The sequence below is a fragment of the Phacochoerus africanus genome, chromosome 7, assembly GCF_016906955.1.
Source record: "Phacochoerus africanus isolate WHEZ1 chromosome 7, ROS_Pafr_v1, whole genome shotgun sequence".
Lineage (NCBI taxonomy): Eukaryota > Metazoa > Chordata > Mammalia > Artiodactyla > Suidae > Phacochoerus > Phacochoerus africanus.
The window spans coordinates 108,207,927-108,234,883 of record NC_062550.1 but is presented as its reverse complement, the minus strand read 5'-3'; the positions used below and the strand labels follow the sequence as shown (position 1 = coordinate 108,234,883).

At 45.5% G+C, this 26,957-nt stretch overlaps 1 long non-coding RNA gene across 9 annotated transcripts; it reads left to right on the top strand.

The window, feature by feature from the left end:
• Positions 1-254: 254 nt before the first annotated feature.
• LOC125131593 (uncharacterized) lies at positions 255-26,957 on the top strand. 9 transcript variants are annotated; one of them, XR_007135992.1, is made up of 9 exons: positions 262-485; positions 1,370-1,448; positions 5,879-5,938; positions 13,131-13,224; positions 14,145-14,362; positions 14,900-15,010; positions 16,105-16,357; positions 16,573-16,671; positions 17,078-17,426. It is a non-coding gene; the product is annotated as an uncharacterized LOC125131593 (long non-coding RNA). The 9 variants fall into 9 exon arrangements; XR_007135989.1 differs by lacking the exon at positions 17,078-17,426 and adding an exon at positions 26,047-26,957 and having other exon boundaries at positions 263-485; XR_007135985.1 differs by having other exon boundaries at positions 263-485; positions 17,075-17,426.

The window sequence follows — 26,957 nt, the reverse complement described above, 5'->3', positions numbered from 1 at the left end:
CAGGCTTGCCATCTGAATGAGCAAGGCACCCAGCTGAGGAGCTAGGCTTGCCTTTAATCCTGCTCCAGCCACTGGGCTGGCCGAAGGCAGCGAGGCCACCTCCGGCCCACGCTGGGGAGACGGGGAGGCCGGCGGACCCGCCCACTCGGAAGCAAAACTGGCGAGGGCAGGGTGCGGCTCCTCCCCGCTGCAGCAACGCGAGGGCCGAGAGCCCGCGCACGCGCAGACGGCGACCCCCGCCCTCCGGCTCCCCATCCCTTCCCAGGCCTGGAGCGCGAGGCCCCGCCCAGGACCGCCGCGCGTCTGGAGGCGGGGCTCGGCCGCCTCTGGGTCCCGCTTGAAATTCTGTAGAAGCCAGAAGGCTCGCGGAGCGCGCACTCCGAGTGAGTTTGAGGATGTGTGCGGCTGGTGGCTAAGCTGGGACCCCCGCGGAGAAGGTGGGGGGGCCCCGACACCCGCCTGGTTGGACCGTTCGCTATGAGAAGGTGCGGGTTGCGGGGACGTCAAGGGGGCGCAGGAGGGATATACACCCGTACAGGGTGTGGGGTCCGAGAGGCCGCCCTTGGCCCGGGGCCGGGGCGGTGCTCAGCTGGGGCGGCGCGCGTGAAGCTGGGGACCCCCAGGGCAGGGCTGGGAAGCCGCGAGCTGCGGAAGGGCCGCGGGGCCTCGCCCGGCGGAGGCCAGTCTGGACGCTCACCTTCCCGGCAGCCGCGCCCCAGGGTGCAGGCTGAGCTCCGGTGCCTGGGAGACAGGGCGGGGGAGGCAGGTTGGGCTTTGGCGCCCAGGTGCTGGTGGTCACGGTTGCGTCCGGGAGCCCCACCCTCTCAGGTCCGCAAAGCGGCTCAGGTGTTGCTTCTTGGCACCGATGGCTTGTTCTGAGTCTTTACTGTTCAGGGTTTCTTATTTTTCTTTAAATAAAGCTGTGAACTTGTGAATTTATCGTTGTTCTTGGATGTTTCTGGGTTGCGTTGTTAAAACTTGAATTGGAAAGATAGCTTGCTTTTCCTGTAAATTGGGAAACTCCGATTAAGGAATTTTTTTGCAGCAGTTTTAACAACTTCGCAGGCAGTGCTGAGAAAGGAGTGTCCGACTTGAGATCAGGACCAGTCTCCTCACACAGCGTCTTACCGGCTTTGCGGCTGTGGCAGAGGTTGAATGTCAGTCTGTTCATCTCTAAAGTAATAATGCCAGTGCCTAGGACTTTTGTGTTAAAAGCCGTGTAAATGTTGACCTTATTTTCTCAAAGCAGTAGGTGAAGCATTGTGAGGATTCATTATGTAGTAATTTGTAGTTATTGGTCAATCTGATTGATGTGTGGCTTTGGAAGCTTCTTCCTTCTGTGATTGCTAATTACAGCCTTTCTTTTCAGATGCTTCCCCTGACGGGAATGGAGTACCAATCTCTGGCACTATTGGAAAAACTGATAGAAGGCTGTGGATTACAGACAGGTTATTATCTAAAGGATGGCATGTTCAAGCTGCTGTGATGCAGCCTGAAGACGAGTACAATTTTATTTTATCTATTATTTATTTTAGGTCCACACCTGCAGCATATGGAGGTTCCCAGGTGAGGGGTCGAATCGAGCTACAGCTGCCAGCCTACACCACAGCCACAGAAATGCGGTATCCGAGCCATATCTGCGATCTACACCACAGCTCACGGCAATGCCCAGGAATCAAACCCCCATCCCCATGGATCCCAGTTGGGTTCCTTAACTGCTGAGCCACAAAGGGAACTCCCAGACTAGTACAATTTTAAATGACGTTTCGCAGGAAACCCTTACTCCAAGTCCATGAACAATTTTTGAATTGTTTGGGCATCTGCTGCTTTCAAGAAAGTCAGTGAAGGGGGAGGAAAATTATCAATTAACTTTGGTTCCAGGCAGACAGGTATCATTAGGCTTTTTTAAAACAGCAGTTGGGAAATTCTCTTGTGGCGCAGTGGCTTAAGGATCCAGTGTTTTCACTGCAGCAGCTTGGGCTGCTTCTGTGGTGTGGGTTCAGTTCCTGGCTTGGCCTCCATCCCTGGCTAGGGAAACTTCCACATTCTGGTGCAGCCACCCCCCCCCCCCCAAAAAAAAAGAGTAACTAGAATTACTCTACTAACAAAATCAGACGTTTGGGTCATCTGACCTCAGGTATTCATATTTAGAGTACTATCAGAAATATGCCTGAGAAACAATGGTTATCAGATTTTCACTCACTTGACTCTTGGTTATCGATTTCATAAGTGGATTGAAAAGAGGACCTTAACAAAGCATCTCTGGAGGGCCATTTAGGGCAAAGGACAGTGGGTCAGTGGAATGCCGTCTTGAAGGCAGGAAATCATCTAGACTAGGACTTTTTGAGTTCTCTTCCAGTCTAGTGACTTAGGTTGAGGAGACTGGAAATTTGGCCTTTTATACAACCTCTAATTTTGGATTGTGTTCTTATAAGCGCTCTCAGTTTTTCAGTGATGTGTTATAAGAAAAAAATCTCAAATTTGCATCTTTTGGGGAATTACCTGAAACCATTTAGCAGGGTAGTACGTAATTGTACCATGATAATCATTTTTCACAATGATTGCATTGAGGCAGTGTAATACCATACAGCTTGTTTGAAACATCAAGTTACTCATTCAGAAATGCTTCCTGAATGTTTATTACAATAAGGCGCCATTCTAAGTGTTGAGGATTCAACAAGTGAACACAGCTGACATCCCTGCCCATTTACAGTTCACATTCCAATAGAAAAGGTAATAAATCTTCCATTAAGTGGTAATAAGTGCCATGGAGAGACATCAAGCGGAGAAAAGGGGTAAGAAGTACCGAAGGTGTGGGAAAGGGGAGTTGCAGGGATAACGAGATGGGTCAGGAAAGGCTTCCCTGAGAAGGTGATCTTTGAGAAAAGACCTCAGGGCGGCAAGGGGCAAGCCATGGACATGGGCAGAGACAGTCTAGGTCGAGGGCAGAGCAGGTGCCAGTGCCTGAAGCAGGATGGGGCCTGGTGGGTTCCTAAAAGAGCAAGGAGCCCAGTGTGACCAGATGAAAGGGCTCTGGAGGCCTTTGTTAAAAGACTGGGGCAAGAGATCATGGTGGCCCCTGAACCAGGGAGGGAGCAGCAAAGGTGAGAAGGAGTGAGATTCTGGCTATCTTTTGAAAGTAAGGCGAGGGGTTCCCTGGTTGCCTAGCAGTTAAAGATTTGGTGTTGTCATTGCTGAGGTTCCAGCTAAACTCCTGGCCTGGAAGCTTTCACATCCTGCAGGTGTAGCCAAAAATAAATTTCTTTCTTAAAAAGAAGGTAAGGCTAGGAGTTCCCATTGTGGCTCAGCAGGTTAAGAACCCGACTAGTATCCATGAGGATGAGGGTTCAGTCCCTGGCCTCACTCAGTGTGCTAACGATCCGGCATTGCAATTAGCCGTGGTGTAGATCGCAGATATGGCTCAGATCTGGCATTGCTGTGGCTGTGGTGTGGCCTGTAGCTATAGCTCTGATTTGACCCCTAGCCTGGGAACCTCCATATGCTGCAGGTGTGGCCTTAAAAAAAAAAAAAGGAAAGGAAAATAAGTCTAATGACAGAGACGTAAGAAAGAGGTGTCAGGATGATATAAGTATTAAGTTCTTATAATTGCAATGTTGTGAAGAGTTTTTTAAAAATTCTTTGAAAATTGTATGGTTGTAATAACTATCTCTAGAACATTTGGTAATTCCAAACATCCGTTCTCCAAGTAATTTTTAGTTTAGGCCCACCTGCTGGAGTTTAGTTGTCCATTTGTTGTATAGGTGTTTGTCTTGGTTTTACTTGGATTTGAGGTCTATGAATTTTATCCCAATTTCATATCATTTTATTTTGTAAAAGAAACGTGTTTGACTAAATGAATTAGCAAATCATATCTAAGGTTTTTTTTTTAAATTGTAAGCAATTGTTACTTCCCAAATACAATTTTTTTGTACTGTATAGCATGGTGACCCAGTTACACATACATGTATACATTCTTTTTTCTCACATTGTGCTCCATCATAAGTGACTAGACATAGTTTCCAGTGATACAGAATCTCATTGCTAATTTGTTCCAAAGGCAATAGTCTGCATCTATTAGCCCCAAGCTCCCAATCCATAAGTAAGTTTATCAATTAAGTCACAAATTTTAAACCTTCAGGAGTTCCCGTTGTGGCTCAGCAGTAACAAACCCGACTAGTATCCATGAGAACGCAGTTTGGAACCCTGCCTTTGCTAAGTGGGTTAAGGATCCGGCGTTACCATGAACTGTGGTGTAGGTCACAGACACAGTTCAGATCCCACATGGCTGTGGCGTAAGCTGGTGGCTATAGCTCCGATTTGACCCCTAGTCTGGGAACCTCCATATGCTGTGGGTTGGGCCCTAAAAAGACAAAAAGAAAAAAGATTGTGTGCCAGATTTTTAAAGATAACAGCTTTATTGAGAGAAAATCCTCGTAGCATATAATTCACCTACTTAGAGTGCAGTTTAATTATTTTTAATATATTCATAGAGTTGTGAAGTTATTATGGCAATCAATTTACATTTTCATTGTCCCTTTATAATTTTTTTTTTGTCTTTTTTGACATTTCTTGGGCTGCTCCCACAGTATATGGAGGTTCCCAGGCTAGGGGTCGAATCGGAGCTGTAGCCGCTGGCCTTCGCCAGAGCCACAGCAATGCGGATCCGAGCCACGTCTGCGACCTACACCACAGCTCATGGCAATGCTGGATCCTTAACCCACTGAGCAAGGCCAGGGATCAAACCTGCAACCTCATGGTTCCTAGTCAGATTCGTTAACCACTGAGCCACGACAGGAACTCCCCTTTATAATTTTTTTTAGCCATGCCTGAGGTATATGGAAGTTCCCAGGCCAGGGATCTAAGCCACACTATAGTAGCGACCCAGTCACTGCAGTGATGCCATATCCTTAACCCACTGCACCACAAGAGAACTCCCTTTATCATTCCTTTCAACTCCTACCCATTAACCCTCAGTCCCCCTTTCCCACAGGTCTCCCTCCCCTGAGTCCCACCCCTAGGCAACTACTGACCTGCTGTCTCTGTAGATTTGCCTATTCTGGACCTTTCAAATGCGTGGTCATATAAAATGTCCCCTTTTGTGATTGGCCACTTTCACTTGGCATAATATTTTCAAGGTTTATTGTCAAATACTATCCCATTGTGTAGGTATATTTTACCTGTTCATTAGTTGATGGCCATTTGGGTTGTTTCTACTTTTTGGCTATTACTAATGATGTTGCCATAAATACTTTTCTTTTTTCTCTGTATTTGGCCGCCCATAGGCATATAGAGTTCCCAGGCCAGGGATCAGACACAATCAGCTGTGGCAATGCCAGATCCTTAACCCACTGTGCCAGGCTGGGGATGGAACCCTCGTCCCCACACTCCCAAGACGCGCCAATCCTGTTGTGCCACTTCGGGAACACCTTTTTTTTTTCCTTCTTCTCGCGCCATAAACATTTATGTAAGAGCTGTGTGGACATGTGTTTTCATTTCTCTTAGATAAATACCTAGGAATGGAATTGTTGGGTTTTATGGTAACCGAGGAACCGCTAGACTGTTGTACAAAGTGGCTGCACCGTATTACATTCCCACCAGCACTGTATGAAGGTTCTAATTCTGTCACATCATTCACAACATTTGATACTGTTTTGTTTTTTTTTTTTTATTATAGTCATCCTAGTGGTGGTGAAGTGATATTTCTTTGTGGTTTTGATTGGCATTTCCCTGGTAGCCAATGATGTTGAGCATCTTTCATGTGCTCATTGGCTGTTAGTATGTCTTCTTTGGAGAAAGTTGTATTCAGATGTTCTGCCAGTTGTGCCAGACTTTTTTACTGTTAAGAAAAGTGATCACTTTCCTTCTGGATGTTTTGCAGAGCTAGGCAGCGCTGCTTGTACCTCTGTTGTCAGTATCTGAGAACGCAGGCATTCTGAAGGTAGGTGGACGTTGGAAAGATACGGCACCTTTGGGAGGAATTCAAGGCGGAGTGAAGATGAGTAGGATGTGGTGGTCCCTGCCCGGGGCTGCCTGTGAGGAGTCACAGCTGTCCACAGGAGGTGGTGGCCGGTAGAAGGTGATGTGCAGAAGCACCGTGGCTCAGAAACCAAGAGCTGAGCATGGTTGGGTGAGGAAAAGCGCCCCAGGGACTGAGCTCGGAGAGTTCAGTTGGCTGGGGTTTTAGGGAGGGAGGGGTGGGAGGAATTACCTAGGATAAACCTGGAGAAAGGCTTGGAAGGCCATTCCTTTGAAGGTGGTTAAACTATGTTTCCTGGGAGTTCCCGTCGTGGCGCAGTGGTTAACGAATCCGACTAGGAACCGTGAGGTTGTGGGTTTGATCCCTGCCCTTGCTCAGTGGGTTTAACTTTCCAGGCAAAGTTAAAAGGGCCTGACAGTTTTTATTTTTTGTTTTGTTTTTTTTCTTTTCACCTGCACTTGCAGCATGTGGAAGTTCCCAAGTCAGGGACAGAAACTGTGCCATTGCAGTGACAGTGCCAGGTCCTTAACCTGCTGTATCACAAGGAACCCTCTGACTGGGTCTTGTCCTCATGAGAACTTAGCTGTCCTGTGGAGATTGGCTGGGATGGAGTGGGCCATTCAGACTGGAGAGAACTCTGTAGTGCCCCTCAGATCCATGCCCAGGCCGGCCTGGCTCAGCTCTCAGGTTTTGCATTCAGCCTGAATACTGACCGCAGTTTAGACCTTGCAGGTTATTTTATTTTATTTTTTATTGCCATACCTGTGGCATATGGAAGTTTCTGGGCCAGCAATTGAAGCCAAGCTTCAGCTGGAGGCTGCGCCACAACTGTGGCAATGCCAGATTCTTTAGCCCACTGCACCAGCCCAGGGATTGAATCCATGGTGACCTAAGCCACTGCATTTGGATTCTTAACCCACTGTGCCTCAGCAGGAGCTCTTGTGGGTTATTTTAAATAATAGTAAATTTGGATTTTTGACTTGTGCATTCTTTTGTCTTAAAAGTGAAGTACAGGAGTTCCTGTTGTGGCTCAGCAGAAACAAGCACGACTAGTATCCATGAGAATGCTGCTTCAATCCCTGGCCTTGCTCAGTGGGTTAAGGATCTGGTGTGGCCGTGAGCTGTGGTATAGGTCACAGACACGACTTGGATCCACTTGGAGCTGCAGCTCCACTTTGATCCCTAGCCTGGGAACCTCCATATACTCTGGGTGCAGCCCTTAAAAAAGGAGGGGGGGGTGAAGTACAAAGATATAGATCCCCCGAGGAAGCACTTTAGTTAAACTTGACTTAATTAAGATTATATTGAATGACTTCATTACCTGTTAACATTTCTAAAATGGAGTACCGTAAACTCTTTTTCTTTCTTTCTTTCACTCTTTAGGGCTGTACCTGCGGCATATGGAGGTTCCCAGGCTAGCAGTCAAATTGGAGCTACAGCTGCTGGCCTCCACCACAGCAACGAAGTATCCGAGCCGTGTCTGCGACCTACACCACAGCTCACTGCAACGCTGGATCCTTAACCCACTGAGTGAGGCCAGGGGTCGAACGCACAACTTCATGCTTGCTGGTCGGATTCGTATCTGCTGTGCCATGATGTGTGCATTATGTGGATATTGATCTTGGCCATCTGGTGTAGGCAGCTGGTACTTGTGCAAGAGCTTTTCTTCAGCTAGGACAGGCCACTTTTGAATTGGGATTTCTTGGCTAGAGAAATGTCTTGGATGTGACTATATGAAAACCTCTGGAGAAACAGATGTTCTTAGAAATCTAGACTGGTGATTCAGACCCCTTCAATAGGCTGTGACAGAAAGGGGGCCAGTGAGATCCTCTCGTCTCAATGTTTGCACCCAAAAAGCTTCAGTGACTTGTTCCAGGCCTCCTCACTGACTGGTAGGGAGCAAAGCACATCCAGAGTCTGGTCTCTCTGGCGCCAGAGCAGTGTCTTTGTTTTCCAGCTGTACCAAGAAAGGAAAGAAAATCTCACATGCTAAGCACACTAAGGCTTGTCATCTTTAAAGTGAAAGATAAAAACACGGAGTTTCCGTCGTGGTTCAGTGGTTAACAAACTCAACTAGTATCCATGAGGATGTCGGTTCCATCCCTGGCCTCACGCAGTGAGTTAAGGACTTAGTGTTACCACGAGCTGTGGTGTAGGTCACAGACGCAGCTCAGATCCTGAGTTGCTGTGGCTCTGGCGTAGGCTCGTGGCTACAGCTCCGATTAGACCCCTAGCCTGGGAGCCTCTACATGCTGTGGGTGCAGCCATAAAAGGAGAGAAAGACCAAAAGAAAAAAAGGTTAAAAACACAAGTTACCCAATTAAATTTGTATTTCAGGTAACAATGAATAATTTTTAAAAATAAACTCTTTGTAATCGAAGAATAACATACATCCAAAAATGAACACAAATCAGGTGCAAACTCCATGGGTTTTCACAAAGTCGGCACGCAATGTGCCACCAGCCCTCCTTGTGCCACGTTCTCCAAGTCACCACTTCCCAGGGCAATGGCAACCACTGTCCTGACTTGCCAAAGCAGCGCTTAGGTCTGCCTGTTTTGGAACTTTGTAGAAATGGAATCCCATGGTGGTAGACACGCGCTGCTCTGGTTTCTTGTGCTCAGACTGTTTCCCCTCCTCTTCCCCAGCTTTCTGTTCTGTTTTTCCACATTGTGTCTTTCACCTCCTTTTGCTTTAAGATTCGAGGTATGATTTACATACAGTAAACTCATTTTACCTGTAGGTTTTGGATTCTGGTCGCTGTATTGTTACGTAATCACCATCAAAATCTAGAACATCACCCTAAAAAGAGTTTGAATCTTTTTGCGTTGATCCCCTGCCCCAATTCCAGGCAGTCGGTTTGCTTTCTTTCACTATAGGTCTGCCTTTTTAAAAACTTCATAAAATGGAATCATATAGTATGTAGCCTTTTTTTGTTTTTGTTTTTGTCTTTTTGCCATTTCTTGGGCCCCTCCCGCGGCATATGGAGGTTCCCAGGCTAGGGTCGAATTGGAGCTGTAGCCGCCGGCCTAACGCCAGAGCCACAGCAACGCGGGGTCCAAGCCGCACCTGTGACCTACACCACAGCTCACGGCAACGCCGGATCCCCAACCCACTGAGCAAGGCCAGGGGTCGAACCCGCAACCTCATGGTTCCTAGTCGGATTCGTCAACCACTGAGCCACGACGGGAACTCCTAGTATGTAGCCTTTTTGTATTTGACCTCACATTTAGTGCAGTTGAACATAATGTTTCTGAGATCTGTGCATGTGTTGTGCCCACTGCTGTCTTATTCCACTGTAGGAAAGTACTGTTTCTCCATTCTGTTGATAGACATCTAGGTTGCTTCTCCCTTTATGCTGGTATGAGTAGTGCTGCTTTCACAATTCTGGTTTGTACCAGAGGGTGTATATGTGTGCATTTCTGCTGGGTATGTATGGAGACGTGGAACTGCTGGGTTCAGCTCTGGTTGATACTGCCAACAGCTTTTAAAGCGGTTGTACCAGTTCCCACTCCAACCAATTTGTGTATGAAAGTTCTGGCTTTTCTATATCTTCACCAACACTTGATGATTATCTTTCTATGTTAGCCATTCTTTTTTTTTTGCTATTTCTTGGGCCGCTCCCGCAGCATATGGAGGTTCCCAGGCTAGGGGTCGAATCGGAGCTGTAGCCACTGGCCTACACCAGAGCCACAGCAACGCGGGATCCGAGCCGCGTCTGCAACCTACACCACAGCTCACGGCAACACCGGATCGTTAACCCACTGAGCAAGGGCAGGGACGGAACCCACAACCTCATGGTTCCTAGTCGGATTTGTTAACCACTGCGCCACGACGGGAACTCCTATGTTAGCCATTCTATAAATTAATAGTTTAGAACAAGGCCACCTATTGAATAAGAGAAAATATTTGAAAACAGTGTATCTGATAAGGGGTTAATATGCAAAATGTACAAAGAGCTTACATAACTAAACATTAAAAAACAAACAACCTGATTAAAAAAGGGGCAGAGGATCCGTATAGGCATTTTGCCCAAGGACAACGTACAGAAACATACAAATGGTCAACAGACACATGAAAAGAAGCTCCACATCACTAATCACAAGCCAAGTGCAAACCCAAACCACAGTGAGGAATGACCCTGGTGGCGCAGCAGGTTAGCTGTGGCTCAAGCCACAGCTGCGGTGCACGTTGGATCCCTGGCCCAGGAACTCAGGCATGCTGTGTGTCCAAAAACCAAAAAAACTGCAATGAGGTATCACCTCGCATCTGTCAGGATGACTCATTATTATTTTGGCCACACCCAAGGCACATGGAAGTTCCTGGGCCAGGGGTCAAACCCAAGCCCTACTGTGGCCTGTGCTACAGCTGTGGCAATGCCCGATCCTTTACATGCTGCAGTACGGCAAGAACTCCCGAAAGGCTGTTTTTCTTATTTTTAGAGCTGCACCTGTGGCATACGGAAGTTCCCAGGCTAGGGGTCGAATCACAGTTACAGCTGCCGACTTATGCCATAGCCACAGCAATGCCAGATCCCAGCCATGGTTGTGACCTACACCACAGCTCATGGCAGTGTGGCTCACGGCAACAAGGGGAGCTCCCGAGTGGCTATTATTAGAGACAACAAATAAGTGTTGGTGAGAATATGGAGAAAAGGATACCCTTGTGAGGTGTTGGTGGGGGTGTAAATTGGAGTAGCCACTTTGGAAAACAGTATGGAAAGTCCTCAAAAAGTTCAAACTAGGGGGAGTTTCTATAAAGGCTTAGTGGTTAACGAACCCAACTAGTATCCAAGAGGATGCTGGTTCGATCCCTGGCCTTGCTCAGTGGGTTAAGGATCCGGCATTGCCATGAGTTGTGGTGTAGGTCACAGACGCGGCTTGGATCTGGCATTGCTGTGGCTGTGGGGTAGGCTGGCAGCTGTAGCTCCGTTTTGACCCCTAGCCCGGGAACCTTTCTATGCCACAGGTGTGGCCCTAAAAAAAGCAAAAGGAATAAAAATAAAATGTGTCGGGAGACATGTTTCTACAGTATGTTCTTAGCCTCTCTGTTTCTGTTTTCTGTGTTGGTAACTCCATCTTGTCCTGCTTTACCTTTGCCCTATATTCCTGCTGGAAAAACAGTCGCAGTGCTGGCGAATGACTTAAGAACAAAGACCTAAAGGCATAAGTTATTCATGTGGTCAGCTGAATGAGGACATAGTGCCTTGGTCTAGGTATGCCAGACCTGTGAAGATAGGCACGCTGTTTGCACAGCATGATATGTCCTCTTAAGAATAAGAGGAAGATGAGCCTCATGGCCCCAAGGGGTTTATGAGGTGTCACTGGCAGCATATGCATCAGCAAGCAGAACCGAGGTTGTCTGCAGAAGCACAATGGTGATTCTCTAGATGCTATGCCTGGACAGCTGACGCCAAGCTTCCTCAATGCTAATGACTGTTAAATGCCTAAAGGTCAGAATAAAAGCTTAACCAGCTAAGGGCTATGTGGCTTTTAAAATTGTAAAAAAACAAAAAAACCCTATATCCTGCACCCATAGGCCCCTCCTCACTTGACAGAATCCTAAAGAGCACAATAGAAGCAGTGTGGTTTCTTGAGGCGCTGCTCTTGGTCCCTGAGACCTTGAGTCCTCTGGTTCCCACATTAACTTAAGGTAAATGTCTCGGTGTCTTGTTTTATGTTAACTTTTTCTGAAGTTTCACAGCGCCCATTCTTCAGCCTCACCTGCTGAGCTGGTCTCAGCAAGTAAGCTACAAGGTTATATCACATAGCACAGAGAATATAGGCAGTATTTTATAACAACTACCAAAGGGATATGACTTTCAAAAATTGTGAATCGCTATGTTGTACACCTGAAACATATAATATTGTAAATCAGCTGTACCTCAGTTTAAATATCTGTATACGCAGAGAGTCAAATAAGCAACTCTTATTTACATGCCAGTATTTAACTAAAAATAAACTAATTACCATTCCCTTTAGTTATTGCTTGTAGGCAGTTACTAATCAAGCAGTCTGGCAGGGAAATAGAATTCATTTATCAGTTTGGCCCCAAAATTGTCAAGATTGTTTCTAAACATTTCTGATTATCTGCCTCATTTTCGAGTGTATTCATCAAATTTGTATTTATAAATTATATACTTATATTACTGTTTTGATATACGGCACACAGTGTAGAATAATAAAAATCAGCAAAGTTAAAAAGTCTAACATTTTATATTTTTTGTCCATTTTGTGAGGGTTAATTTCATAAAAACCAGATTAGTTTATACACCCTGTAACTGAGCACATTTACGCTGCATTGTCTCAGTATTCAGGAAGAGTGTGGGCAGGTGGGGGTGCCAGCACCAAGCTCTCCTGGGTGGAGACCTACCCCCTTGTCCCTCCATATATCCCATTTCCTACTGGGGACCTCTGAACCAAGGGAGGCAGCCGGTGACATTGTACAATAAGTATTAAATCCTCTTTTACTTTTTTTTTCTTTTTACAGCTGCACCTGCAGCTCATGGAAGTTCCCAGGCAAGGGGTCAAAGCAGATCTGCAGCTGAAGGCCTTCGCCACAGCAACATAGGATCCAAGTTGCAGCTTGCAGCAACATTGGAATCTTAACCCACTGAGGGAGGCCAGGAATCAAACCCACAAGACAATGCTGGGGTCTTAGCCCAGTGTTTGATCTTTCATATATCTGGGATGGTTCACACGCTACTCCCTTGCTTTATAAAGCCGCCCTTTCTCCCTACTCAGAGTGGAAAGGAATGCAGAACTCTCAAGTCTCCTTAAACACATGTATCCGTTTGTGAGAGTGAGGATTCATTTTTTTCTGGGTTTTTTTTTTTCTTTTTTCTTTTCTTTTTAGGGTCATACCTAAGGCATATGGAGGTTCCCAGGCTAGGGGGTGAATCAGAGCTAGAGCTGCTGGCCAATGCCACAGCCACAGCAAATCGGGATCCAAGCTACATCTGCAACCTACACCACAGCTCACAGCAGCGCCAGGTCCCTAGCCCACTGAGCAAGGCCGGGGATTGAATCTGCGTCCTCATGAATGCCAGTCAGATTCGTTTCGGCTGATCATGAGGGGAACTCCAAGAGTGAGGATTCTTAGCAGAAGTGACTGGTCTGTCTGGGATTTACTCTAATTAAAGTGTATTTTTTACAGAGTAAAGCTTCAGATCCATCGATTTAGAAATTGTGGCGCAAATGTTCTAAAAGAAGAAAAGCAGTGGGCCCAGCTCCAAAAAACACTTATTAAGGTATATTGTTGCTAAAACAGTTTTTGGTGCTTGGATACAAAATACCTGACTTTGTGTCTGTCCTTTGCTCTGAATCACTTCACTTTGCTCCCTGTCTCCTCTTCCAAAGCTCAGGCGGGGATAATCAGTATATACCGGGCCCTCTTGGAATAAGGAACCGAATATCAAGTTGCATTAGCTTTTCGGGGTTACCGTATCGAAGTACTAGAGACTGGGTGGCTTTAACAACAGAAGTGCATTTTCTCACCGTTCTGGAGGCCAGACGTCTGAGATCAAGGCGTCAGCAGGGTTGGTTTCGTCTGAGGCCTCTCTCTTGGACAGTCGTCTGCTCCCTTTGTCTTCACGTGGTTTCCTTCTGTATGTGTCTCTGTCCAAATTTTCTTTTCTCATAACAGCCACCCGTCATGTTGGGTTAGGACCCACCCTCAGGACCTCCTTTTCACTCAGTTGCCTCTGTGTCCAGATAAAGCCACATTCTGAGATGCTGGGGATTAGGACTTCAACATATGAATTTGGCCAGAGGCATAATTCACCTATAACACAAAGTAACCTTTTGAGAAAATGTTTGGACTTCATTACTGTGTTTTATTTAATTTTTCTTTTTAGGGCATCCCACAGCATATGGAGTTCTCAGACCAGGGATCCGATCAGAACCACAGTTGTGACCTACACCACAGCTGTGGCGATGCTGGATTCTTACCCCACTGTGCCAGGCTGGAGATCAAACCTCCACCCCAGTGTGGAAGGGACGCCGCTGATCCCGCTGCGCTACAGCAGGAGCTCCACTGTTCTCTATTTTAATGATAATAATTGTTAGCATTTATTGAATTAAGTGCCAGATACTGTTTCAAAGTATTTTCCATTCATTAATTTATTTAATCATCACAACATCCTGATGAGGCTGAGATTGTTATTTCCAGTTTTACAGATGAGGAAACTGAGGCACTGAGGACTTCAGGAACTTGCCCACCTTTTCACAGCCAGGAAGAGGCAGATTGCAGATTTGGAGCCCAGAGAGTGCTGTTCTTAGTGTACACTGCCTCCTTGATGCTGCTGGTCTCCCCCAGTGCCACCTCCAGCTTCGGGCTCCAGAACCTTCACGGTCAGGCTCTGGGTTCTGACCTTTTCCTGTCTTCAGGTGTGTTATGAATGAACCATCCTAAGACTGATTTCTGGCCACTCCAACCTATTCCCACGTGGGTGCAGCTCCTGAAGTCAGGCTGATGATACTCTGGGGAGGGAGAATCACTTCTTTTGGGGCTTCACACCAAAGATTTGGAGTAATGAGTATGTCCTTGTTTCTGGTCTCCACTGGAAGAAGAGTTGAAAACACGGATTGAAAAGTGGGAACAGGAGCATGCGAAGGCCTTTGTGGTGAATGGACAAAACTTGACGGAGTGTGTAGCAGAACAATGGGAGACGCATCGACTGGGGAGAGAGAAAGCCGAGCAGGAGGGAGTCAGTGAACCCTATTTGGGAAGAGGGGAGATGGTCACGAGTGAGCAGCCCAGTTGCCGCCAGGGCCCTGGGTTAGCTGCAGAAGGGGTAGCTCACGGCAGCTCTTTTTAGCTCTGGGTACTCTGATTGGCATGAGATTTCTGGCCCTGCCTCTGCTCCCATCCCAGACCTGTTTTCCTGCTGGGATTTATCACTGTTGCTTCTGACTTTCACGCAGCAACTAAAGAATAAGAAGCAGGCAGAGACACAGATGCTCCACGGCAGCCCTCCATGGACACCCAGCAAGCGGCGAGGTCTGGCACCCAGCACTCTGGGCAAAGTGCGCAAGGTAAACAGGAGGCTTTGTGAACTGCAGTGGACAAGGCGTTTATTAGTGAGGCTGGGGCTCTGGCCCATCTCTTGCATTCTGTCCTGCAGAGGTGAGAAAGGCCTTTTCTAGTCTTCCAGACTGAAGTTTAATCCTGAGTGGCGACTTGACAGTGACAGTCAAGGAGTGGCTAGCTTTGATGTGTGGCAGGTGTGTGAAAGGAGACTTGCATGCTTAGCCAGTGGAATACCCAATACTCCTTGGTCTTTAAAGCAGAAAATCGGGGAGTTCTTCTTTCCTTCCTCCTTTCCATTTTTTCTAAACCTTTTCTTTGATAAATGAAGTGATGCATTATTTTCCTTTTCCTTCTTCAACTTACACTTTATAAATATGTAGAACATTTTAAAAAAAATCACCTGTGATTTTTTTTTTTTTACAGGGGAACCAGTGAGAATATATGGTGTTTTTCCTGCTTTTGTAAAAAGCATTTACAAAATAGAGATCACATATGATTTCTCCTGCTAAGTTTTGGTTGTGACTTCTTTTTTTTTTTTTTTTTTTTTTGGTCTTTTTGCTATTTCTTTGGGCCGCTTCTGCGGCATATGGAGGTTCCCAGGCTTGGGGTCTATTCGGAGCTGTAGCCGCCGGCCTACGCCAGAGCCGTAGCAACGCAGGATCCGAGCCGCGTCTGCAACCTACACCACAGCTCACGGCAACGCTGGATCGTTAACCCACTGAGCAAGGGCAGGGACCGAACCCGCAAGCTCATGGTTCCTAGTCGGATTCGTTAACCACTGCGCCACGATGGGAACTCCTAGTTGTGACTTCTTTTTCTTAGCATTAAACTTTCTTCAAATACATGCTCAGTATTAACTGTATATTCTATTCTGATGTCATTAATCATGTGCATCTGCAAATGGCATTCTTCCAGTTTTCATATCGTGGGAAAGCGAGGGTCAAAGTTAACAGGGAACTCTTCTGGCTTGGGCACGTTCCTCATGAGTAGGCTGAGGCTCAGCCATGCAGGAGCAGGGGGGGTGAGACTGCAAGCCGAGGATGGGGCTGTCAGTGTGGCCCAGCCACATAGCTGAACAAGCCACACCTACTTGTTCCAGGTTTTAAGCTCCCAGGATTCCATTATCACTGAGATGCTAAGAGTGAACAGATGTAAAGTGTCAAAAGCTAAATGAGAAAAAGAAGAAAACAGTCATTCGGAGCCCCAGCAAGTATCATGGGACGCCCTGGGATGTGCCCAGGAAACTAGAGTCACCGGAGGCTCACTTCAAAAGCTGGTCTTCAGTTGCGGCTGAGCAAAGTCCTGGCCTGCGGGTTCCAGCCCGTTGACACTGGATCACGAAACACAAATAGGTACTCTCTCCCCAGGAGAGGGGTGGGAGTGTTCGCTAAAATGTGTTTAGTATCAAGATAAGGGTTTTGCATATCATTAAGGGTTTGTCTTTTTTAAACCGGAAGTGTAGGATTGCAGACACACATGTAATAAAAAGATGGTACCAGCCTTTGATAATTTGTGTGTGTGGTCATTATAAGGATGATACATTGATTTTTTTTTTTTCTCTCTACAGGTGTCATTACTTCCACCAGTTTGAGGAGAAAAACACCCGCTGGTGTTAAGCCTGGAACCAATGAGAAGAACCTGGAGCTCACTGGCAGCATCCTCAGTGGTGGGTACCCTGACTCACCCCAGCCCTCGGCTCATCTCCAGCATTAATTCTGTTGCCAGCACCTATTCTGAGTTTGTGGCAATTCACCTTTTCTAATATCCACCAGTCCCTGGGGAGCACACAGTTGGAGCAGAGTAGGTATCTTTTCAAGGACACCCAAGCTATTAGTTAGGACAGTACTTTGGAGGCTGAGACTCACTTTCCTGCCTTGACCATGATATGAGGGGTGGTGGTTTAAGGGAGGTATCTAGGAAGGAAGATGGCAGCAGCAACCAGGCATTTCACCTGGATCCTTCTGCTTAAGAAATAACTTTCACTGGCTGCAGGAGATGACCCTGCTAATTGCTGCCCTGGTGCTCTCTTGGTGGAGTTCTTGGTAATTGTCTTAATTCTTTATTCTTAGAAGGATCCGTCCCTCTCTGACAGCTCCACTGTTGGGCTTCAGGTCTGTATGGCAACCCCTGCATGTCCCCTTTTCAAACTGATCTGTCATCTGCCAGCTTCATTACCATCTGGGCATAGGGCTACACTAACCAGTCTCAGCTGTACAAGCTCATAAAAACCTTTTTTTTACAAAGGAAGTAGAAATTCCTAACATAGATTTCAAAAATAATAACTGTCTGGTTTAAATTCCCAACAGACTGCCTAACCTGCTGATTAACTTGTTCAGACTTGGATTCTCAGCCCATGTAAAGTCAGGCTGGGTCGGAGTTCCCGTTGTGGCTCAGTGGTTAACGGATCCAACTAGGAGCCACGAGGTTGTGGGTTAAGGATCCGGTGTTGCCACGAGTTGTGGTATAGGTCGCAGACGTGGCTCGGATCCCGAGTTGGCTGTGGCTGTGGCATAGGTCAGTGGCTACAGCTCCAATTAGACCCCTAGCCTGGAACCTCCACATGCCACAAGTGCCGCCCTAAAAAAGACAAAAAAAAAAAAAAGAAAGGCCAAGTTGTTTTTTTAATTTAATCACGTTATTTTACATCAGAAAACTTCACCCTCCCCAGTTGTGACATTGAAGGTCCCCAGTGCACTGGAGATGATAGAGGCCCCACCACATGGGGCGGGGAGCCCCAGCTGTGTGCTGCCTATGAGGTTCTTGGCCTGTGTGCTGATTATTTCCTGGAGTCTATGTCTTACTAACCCCTCAGAGCTGAATTGCCCACTTTGCTTCTGCTCTGAGCTACCCAAAGCTCATTTCTTTGCCTTTGCCTGTTTCTGCCGCCTAAAGCTGCTAAAGCACGGATGGAGCACTGGAAGGAAGCGATTTCTCCCATGACGCTCTCCGACTCCTAGTAACCTGCTCCTTTGCCAGCTCTGAACTGCCGTGCCCTTTCCTTCACGGTGGATGTCCTCGCCTCCCTCTTTATGTTCCTGGTGAGAGGCGAGGCTGCCCCTCACCCTGGGAGGGGAGTATCGAGTTAAAGCTGAACGTTTGGTCAGTTTCTATGTGCTTGAAAGCCTGGACATGCTCCATTACCCCGGGCCTCACTTACAGGAGTGAATGAGTGACAGATGGAAATCTGTCACAGGCCCAGTGGGTCCTTAGACACTTGGTTTTATTTTGACTCAAGAAATGCCGTAAAACTTAGTTCATAGCAGGAGGTGTAAATTTGAGCGCACGAACCTAACTCCGTTCCCTGCCCGTAGCTGTGCTTGTGGAAGCCCTGCCAGGGGCTTGTCACTGGCTGCACCCTTGCGCAGCAGGATGATCGTGCTCGTCCTCCGGCTGCGGGGCGTGAAGCAGTTTTGGTTTGTGCACTTGGGGTTAGCAAGCGATATCTTTTTTGTTTACGGACGTCGAAATAATGCAGTAGCTTCCAAGGCTTTGCTCTCACCTAAAGCCTGTCCCCAGCACTCAGGGGACAGCCTTCCTCCTGATGGAGATGTCTGGGTGTCAGAAGGTGCAATGACCTGACTCACTGCCCAACAGGTGACAGGGAGGCTGGGAGCACCTTTTTTTTGCCTTTTCTATGGCCACGCCCAGGGCATATGGAGGTTCCCAGGCTAGGGGTCGAATCGGAGCAGAAGCCGCCAGCCTATACCAGGATCACAGCAACGTGGGATCTGAGCCACGTCTGCAGCCTACACCACAGCTCACGGCAACGCCGGATCCTTAACCCACTGAGCAAGGTCAGGGATCGAACCCGCAAGCTCATGTTTCCTAGTCGGATTCGTTAACCACTGCGCCACGACGGGAACTCCCGGGAGCACCTTTGTTACTGGGTACAGTTCTGTTTTGTAGGGTGGGGCCTTTGTAGGGTGTGCATATGCGCACACATGCTTGTCTGAACTCTGCTTCAGTTTTTCTCTGGGTCAGGTTCCTCCACCCTCGTCACCTGCCAACTTAGTGGGAGGCCGTGTGGATGGGCTGGGCCGTCTCCATCGTGGAGACCTGGAACTTTGCACATGTCAGTACTGGGGAGTTATTCCTGCTGTAGTGTCCACAGCGAGGCTCCTTCTTTACCTACCCTGTTGATACTGTGCCCCCAAAGCACTATTATTTATTCTTCTTGTGTGCCTGTGTCAGCACTACTGTCAGCACATTAAATGGTTCTCAGCTGCTTACCAGTGTGGACTTGGTCTGTGTCAGCCATACTGTTTAGTCATATGTATACATGTCCTGATTTTAAAATATAAATGTATTCTCAAAATAAATTAAAATGTGTATAATTAAATTTCAGAAATATATATTATGGTGTGTGTTTTCATTGTTCCTCAAGTCAATTTTTGGTTGGTTTTGTCTGTGGAAAACAGACAAGACTAAAAGAACATATAAGAAGTTGTTAGTTGTGGGAATTCCCATTCTGCTGAGCAGTAACAGCCAACTGGTGTCCATGAGGACACGGGTTCGATCTGCAGCCTCCCTCAGTGGGTTAAGGATCCAGCATTGCCATGAGCTGTGGTGTAGGTCACAGAAGCAGTTTGGATCTGGCATCGCTGTGTCTGTGGTGTAGGCTGGCAACTACAGCTCTGATTCGACCTCTAGCCTAGGAACTTCCATGTGCTGCAGGTGTGACCCTAAAAAGCAAAAAAGGTTCCCTTTTCTGCGTATCTTCTCCAGTGCGTGGTGTGGTGAGGCTTCATGACCTGAACTGTGTCGGTAGCTGTTGAATGGCTTCTCCTTGTGCTCGTGGCCTGCCCTTCCCCAATGCCTGATGACGCTGAACATCGTTTCCTGTGCTGCTTTGTCATCATTCTTACCTTCTTTGGCGAAGTACCTGTTTACTAGTTTTGCCCATCTAAAAAATTGGGTTGTGGGTTTTTTTGTTTTTGTTGTTGTTGTTGTTTTGGCTTTTGTCTTTTTAGGACCGTACCTGTGGCACATGGACGTTCCCGGCTAAGGGTCCAATCAGAGCTATATCTGATTGGGGTGAGGAAGCACTCACCCTCTCTCACAAACACATCAAAAAACCATCCATGTTGTTGAAAATGGCATTATTTTGTTCTTTTTTACCTGCATACTGTTCTCCATAGTAGCTGTACCAGTTTACATTCCCAGCAACAGTGCAGGAGGGTTCCCTTTTCTCCACACCCCCTCCAGCATTTGTTATTTGTGGACTTATTAATGATGGCCATTCTGACTGGTGTGAGGTGGTATCTCCTGGTAGTTTTGATTTGCATTTCTCTAATAATCAGTGATGTTGAGCATTTTTTCATGTGCTTGTTGGCCATCTGTGTATCTTCTTTGGAGAAATGTCTATTCACGTCTTTTACCCATTTTTTTTAATTGGGTTTTTGGCTTTTTTGCTTTTGAGTTGTAGAAGTTACTTGTATATTTTAGAGATTAAGCCTTTGTCAGTTGTATTGTTTGAAACTATTTTCTCCCATTCTGTAAGTTGTAGTTTTGGTTTCTTTTAGATTTCCTTTGCTGCGCAAAAGCTTTTCCATTTCATTGGGTCCCATTGATTTATTTTTGCTTTTATTTCTGTTGCTTTGGAGGCTAACCTGAGAAAACATTCGTAAGGTTGATGTCAGAGAGTGTTTTGCCTATGTTCTCTTTCCAGGAGTCTGATGGTGTCTTGTCTTATATTTAAGTCTTTGAGCCATTTTCAGTTTATTTTCGTGCATGGTGTGAGGTAGGGTTCTAGTTTCATTGATTTGCATGCAGCTGTCCAGGTTTCCCAGCAATTCTTGCTGAATAAACTGTCTTTTCCCCATTTTATGTTCTTGACTCCTTTGTCAAAGATTAATTGACCGCAGGTGTCTGGGTTTATTTCTGGGCTCTCTATTCTGTTCCATTGGTCTCTATGTCTGTGTTGGTACTACTACCACACTATCTTGATGATTGTGGCTTTGTAATACTGCCTGAAGTCTGGGAGAGTTATGCTTCCTGCTTGGTTTTTGTTCTTCAGCATTGCTTTGGAAATTCTGGGTCTTTTGTGGTTCCGTATACATTTTTGGATTGTTTCTTCTAGTTCTGTGAAAAATGTCATGGGTAATTTAATAGGGATTGCATTGAATCTGTAGATTGTTTTGGGTAGTATGGCAATTTTAACAGTATTAATTTTTCCAACCCAGGAACATGGAATGTTTTTCCATTTCTTTACATCTTCTTTAATTTCCTTGATTAATGTTTTATAGTTCTCAGCATATAAGTCCTTTACCTCCTGGTCAGGTGTATTCCCAGGTATTTGACTTTTGGGGGTGCAACTTTAAAGGGTATTGTATTTCTGTATTCCTTGTCTAATATTTCATCACTAATATACAGAAATGTGACTTATTTCTAATGTTAATCTTATATCCTGCTACTTTGCTGAATTTGTTCATCAGTTCAAGTGGTTTTTGAGTTGAGTCCTTAGGTTTTTCTATGCACAGCATCATATCTTCTGCATACAGTGATGGTTTTACCTCTCCTCTTCCTATTTGAATGCATTTTATTTCTTTTGTTTGTCTGATTGCTGTGGCTGGGACTTCCAATACTATGTTGAATAACAGTAGTGAGAGTGGGCATCCTTGTCTTGTTCCAGATTTTAGTGGGAAGGCTTTCAGCTTTTCTCCATTGAGTATTATATTTGCTGTGAGTTTGTCAAAAATGGCAGTGATTATGTTGAGATATGTTCCCTCTGTACCCACTTTGGTAAGAGTTTTGATCATGAATGGATGTTGGACTTCATCAAATGCTTTTTCTGCATCTCTTGAGGTGATCATGTGGTTTTTGACTTTTGTTAATGTGGTGTATGACATTGGTTGGTTTGCATATGTTGAACCATTCAACGTGGGATGAATCCCACCTGGTCATGGTGTATGATCTTTTTTATATGTTGTTGGATTCTCTTGCCTCAAATTTTTTTGAGAATTTTTGTGTCTATATTCATCAAAGATATTGTCTGATAGTTTTCTCTTTCGGTGGTATCTTTGTCTGGTTTTGGACATCATAGAATGTCTTTGGGAGTGTTTCTTCTTCTTCAACATTTTGAAAAAGATTAAGGAGGATGGGTTTAAGTTCCTCTTTGTATATTTGGTAGAATTCACCTGTGAAGCCATCTGTTCCTGTACTTTTATTTGTAGGGAGTGTTTTTACGACATATTAAATTTCATTTCTAGTGATCAGTCTGTTCAGTTGATCTATTTCTTCCTGATTCAGTTTTGTCAGGCTGTAAGTCTCTAGAAAGCTGTCCATTTCTTCTAGGTTGTCAAATTTGTTAACATACAGTTCATAGTATTCGCTCATGGTATTTTTTGTTTTTTTTTTTGTTTTGTTTTGTTTTTTTTCCCCTGAATTTATTGGCCTGTCATGGAGTATAAGTGGTAACATTTCTTTAACAAATCTCTCTCGCTCTTTTTTTTTTTTTTTTTGGTCTTTTTGTCCTCTTAGGGCCACACCCGAGGCACATGGAGGTTCCCAGGCTAGGGGTCTAATCGGAGCCATAGCTGCTTGCCTACACGACAGCCACAGCAACGCCAGATCTGAGCCGCATCTGTAACCTACACCACAGCCCATGGCAATGCCGGATCCCCAACCCACTGATTGAGGCCAGGGATCGAACCCACAACCTCATGGTTCCCACTCAGATCTGTTTTCTTCTTTGTGCCACGATGGGAACTCCTCTCATGGTTTTTTGTATTTCTGCAATATTTGTTGTGACCTCTCCTTTTTCATTTCTTATTTTGTTTATTTGGGGTTTTTCTCTCTTCTTCTTGGTGATTCCAGCCAGAAGTTTGTCAATTTTGTTGACCTTTTCAAAGAACCACCTCTTGGTTTTATTTATTTATTTATTTGTCTTTTGTCTTATTTTAGGGCCACACCCACAGTATATGGAGGTTCCCAGGCTAGGGATTTAATCGGAGCTATAGCTGCTGGCCTCCACCAGAGCCACAGCAATGCCATATCCGAGCCATGTCTGCAACCTACATCATAGCTCACGGCAATGCCAGATCCTTAACCCGCTGAGTGAGGCCAGGGATTGAACCCGCAACGTCGTGGTTCCTAGTCAGATTCATTTACTCTGCGCCACAGTGGGAACTCTGGTTTTATTGACTTTTGTCTGTTGTTTTTTGAATCTCTATTTTATTGATTTCCTCTTTGATCTTTATGATTTCCTTCCTTCTGCTGACATCAGCTTTTTTTGTTCTTCTTTCTCTGATTCATTTAGGTGGTGGCTTAAGTTGTCAATTTGAGATTTTTGTTCTTTTTTGAGGATGGCCTATATTGCTATGAATTTCCCTCTGAGCACTGCTTTTGTGGCATCCCATAGGTTTTGAGTGGTTGTGTCTTCATTATCATTTTTCTCAAGGTATTTTTTAATTTCCTTCTTGATTTCCTCATTGACCCATTAGTTTTTTAATAGCATGTTGTTTAGTCTCCATGTAGTAGGTTTTCTCTCATTTCTTTTCCTGTAGTTGATTTCTAGTTTCATGCCACTGTGGTCAGAGAAGATACTTGAAATAATTTCTCTACTCTTAAATTTGTTGAAGTTAGCTTTGTGCCCAGTATGTGATCAATCTTTGAGAATGTTCCATGTACACTATGAAGAATATATATTCTGATTTTTTTTTGGATGTAATGTCCTAAATTATCAATTAAGTAACTTTTCTTTTCTGTCATTTAGTATCTCTGTTGCTTTATTGATTTTTCTGTTTAGAGGATCTGTCCATTGGTGTGAGTGGGATGTTAAAATCTCCTACTCTGATTGTATTCCCATTGATTTCTCCTTTTATGTTTGTTAGTATTTGTTGTAGGTATCTTGGGTGCTCCTGTATTATGGGCATATATATTGACGATGGTAATATCCTCTTCTTGAATGGATCCTTTAACCATTAAATAGTGTCTTTCTTTGTCTTTCTTTATGGCCATTGTCTGATAGGAGTTTGCAACTCCTGCATTCTTTTCTGGTCCACTGGCATGAAATATCTTTCCCATCCCCTCACTTTCAGTCTATGTGTGTTCTTTGCCCTAAGGTGAGTTTCTTGTAGACAGCAGATTGAAGGTTTTTGCTTTTTTATTCAATCAGCCACTCTGTGCCTTTGATTGGATTATTCAGTCCATTGACATTTAAGGTGATTATTGATAGATATGTATTTATTGCCATTTTAAACCTTCTTTTCCACTTGGTTCTATGTTTCACTTTTCTTCCTTTCTTTTTTTGGTTGGATGATTTCCACTTATTTTATGCTTGAGTACTTTTCAGTTTTTTGGAGTGTAATGTTCAATTTTGATTTGTGGTTCCCTGTTTCTTAAGTATTTTAACCCCTTCCTATATCTGCTTGCTGTAGCCTGATAGTCATATAGGCTCAAACACATCATTACAAAAATAAAAAAGAATCTATTTTTTTCTCATTTTCCTTGCACACATTGTATGATTCTGATGTCTTTTTTTTTTTTTTTTTTTTAAGCATCTTCACGTTTAGATCTGTATGCTGGCTTATTTAAGAGACTGCTTTCCAATGGTGGTTTCCTCCATCCTAGATCTCTCCCCTCCTCTTTTTTTAATTTAGAGAAGCCCTTTCATTATTTCTTTTAGCATGGGTTTCATGTACTCTTTTAGTTTTTGTTTGTTGGAGAAATTCTTTATTTCCCCATCTATTTTAAATGATATTCTTGATGGATAGAGTATTCTAGGTTGCAGATTTTTTCCTTTCAGCTCTTTAGATATATATCTTGTCACTCCTTCCTGGCCTGTAGTGTTTCTGTAGAGAAATCAGCTGATGGCCTTATGGGGTTTCTCTTATAATTAACGCTTTGCTTTTTTCTTGCCTTTAGAATCCTCCCTTTAGGAGTTCCCGTCGTGGCTCAGTGGTTAACATATCCGACATAGGAACCATGAGGTTGCGGGTTCAATCCCTGGCTTCGCTCAGTGGGTTAAGGATCTGGAGTTGCCGTGAGCTGTAGTGTAGGTTGCAGACGCGGCTCGGATCCCGCGTTGCTTTGACTCTGGCGTAGGCTGGTGGCTACAGCTCTGATTTGTCCCCTAGGCTGGGAACCTCCAAATGCTGCAGGAGCGAAACTAGAAAAGGCAAAAAGACAAAAAAAAAAAAAGAATCTTAAACTTTTGCCATTTTTGCTATAATATGTCTTGGTGTGGGCCTGTTTGGGTTCAACTTGTTTTGGGGCCATCAGTGCTTCTTGTATCTTGATATCAGCATCCTTTAGTTTTGGAAAGTTTGTAGCCATAATTTCTTCAAATATATTTTCAATCCCCTTTTTCTTTTCCTTCCGGAACTCCTATTATGCATAGATTGGTCTGATTTATATTATCCCATAGGTGTCTTACATTGCTTTCATGTTTTTTCATTTGGTTTTCTGTCTGCTGTCCTGATTGAGTGATTTCCATTATTCTATCTTTTACGTCATTTGTTCTTCTGCATTATTCATTATGGTCTTTATTGCCTTTATCTCAGTTTGTGTCTCTGCAAATGCATTTTCTAGTTTTTCTTGGCTCCTCCTTATATTTTCTAGTTCCTTTCTGAGGGAATCTGCATTACCGTTCATATCCTCTCTTAATTCCTTCAGTATTTTCATTGTCTCCCTTTTGAACTCAATGTCTGTCAGACTGCAGGGGTCTTGTTTCATTGTTGACTGCTTTAGGTGAAGTCTCCTGTTTTAACTGGGAATGGTTTCTGAGCTTCCTCATCTTGCTTGTGTTTTTCTTTCTCTGTGAGTTTGGGGAAGCCAAACCGTAGTCTTGTAAGTCTATTTCTATGCAAGAGTATCCCTTTGAATTTTTTTTTGGGGGGGGTTACTATTTAATTTTGGTGTGGGAGTTTGAATCTTTGCTGTGTCTTTCTTTGGTGTGAGCAGTCTGTTAGCCCCAAGATGCTCAGTGTGTTTTCAGGGGGAAGGGGGCAATGGGTAGGGCCAGCATTCAGTGCCTGGTTGTTGGGCTCTCAGCAGGAGCGAAGACCTACAGGAAGGTGACACCGTTTACTTTTATTTACAGGGCCCTGGGAAGAGGTGATGAGCTCTAGATGGATCTGCAAGTTGACCAGAGCATTTGGCTGTAGCTGCAGCAGGGTGCGTGAGTTCCCTGGGGAGTGAGAGCGAAAACGGCTTGTGTTTGATTGCAAGTGCCCTCCTCTGAGGTGATTGGAACTGCAGCTGTGCCTGTTCAGGAACCTCTAGTGGGAGTGGGCCATGACCGTCTCTAGCTTCAGTGATAGCTGAGGTGGTTTGCCTCCGCCACCTGCAGACGGTGCAGGAGGCGATCCGTCTTACTTAGCCCACATAGGAGGTGCTGCACGGGCGCTTCCCAGCTGCAGGATCCTGAGACATGACAGAGATCTGGCATGTGGGCACTGCCCTGAACATTCAGCAGTGGCAGTGGTAGGGCCGGTGTGTTCCCAAGGGTACGGGACCACCAATAGTTGGTTCGGTCACAGTGCTGTCCTCTGTGGTGCCCTTGAGGTGAATGGGGCTGCAGTTGGTGCCTGTTCACTGACCCCTAGTGGTGTCGGGCCACTGCCACCTCTAGAGCCAGAGGTAACGGTGGTGGTTTACCCCCGCCACCTGGTCCTGCTTAGCCCCTGCGGGATGAGCTGAGCAAGGTAGTCTTCGTTGCAGGTTCCTAGGAAGGGACGGTGACCAAGCCTCTGGGCCCCTCCCAGAACGTTTGGGAGTGGCAGCTGCAGGGCGTGTGTGCTCCCCAGGGAGCAAGAGCAACGTCAGGTGGTGTTTCATTGTGTGTCCTTCTCTGTGAGGCCCTCCGGAGTGGCCGGGGCTGCAAGGGATTTTTGTGGAGATAGTCCCAGCTGCGGCAGCCCACGCCCACCTCTGGAGTCCGGGATAATTGCGGTGGTTTGCTCCCGCCACCTGCGGGTCCGGTCCACCGCGGGCCAGCAAGCGGCTTCCCGC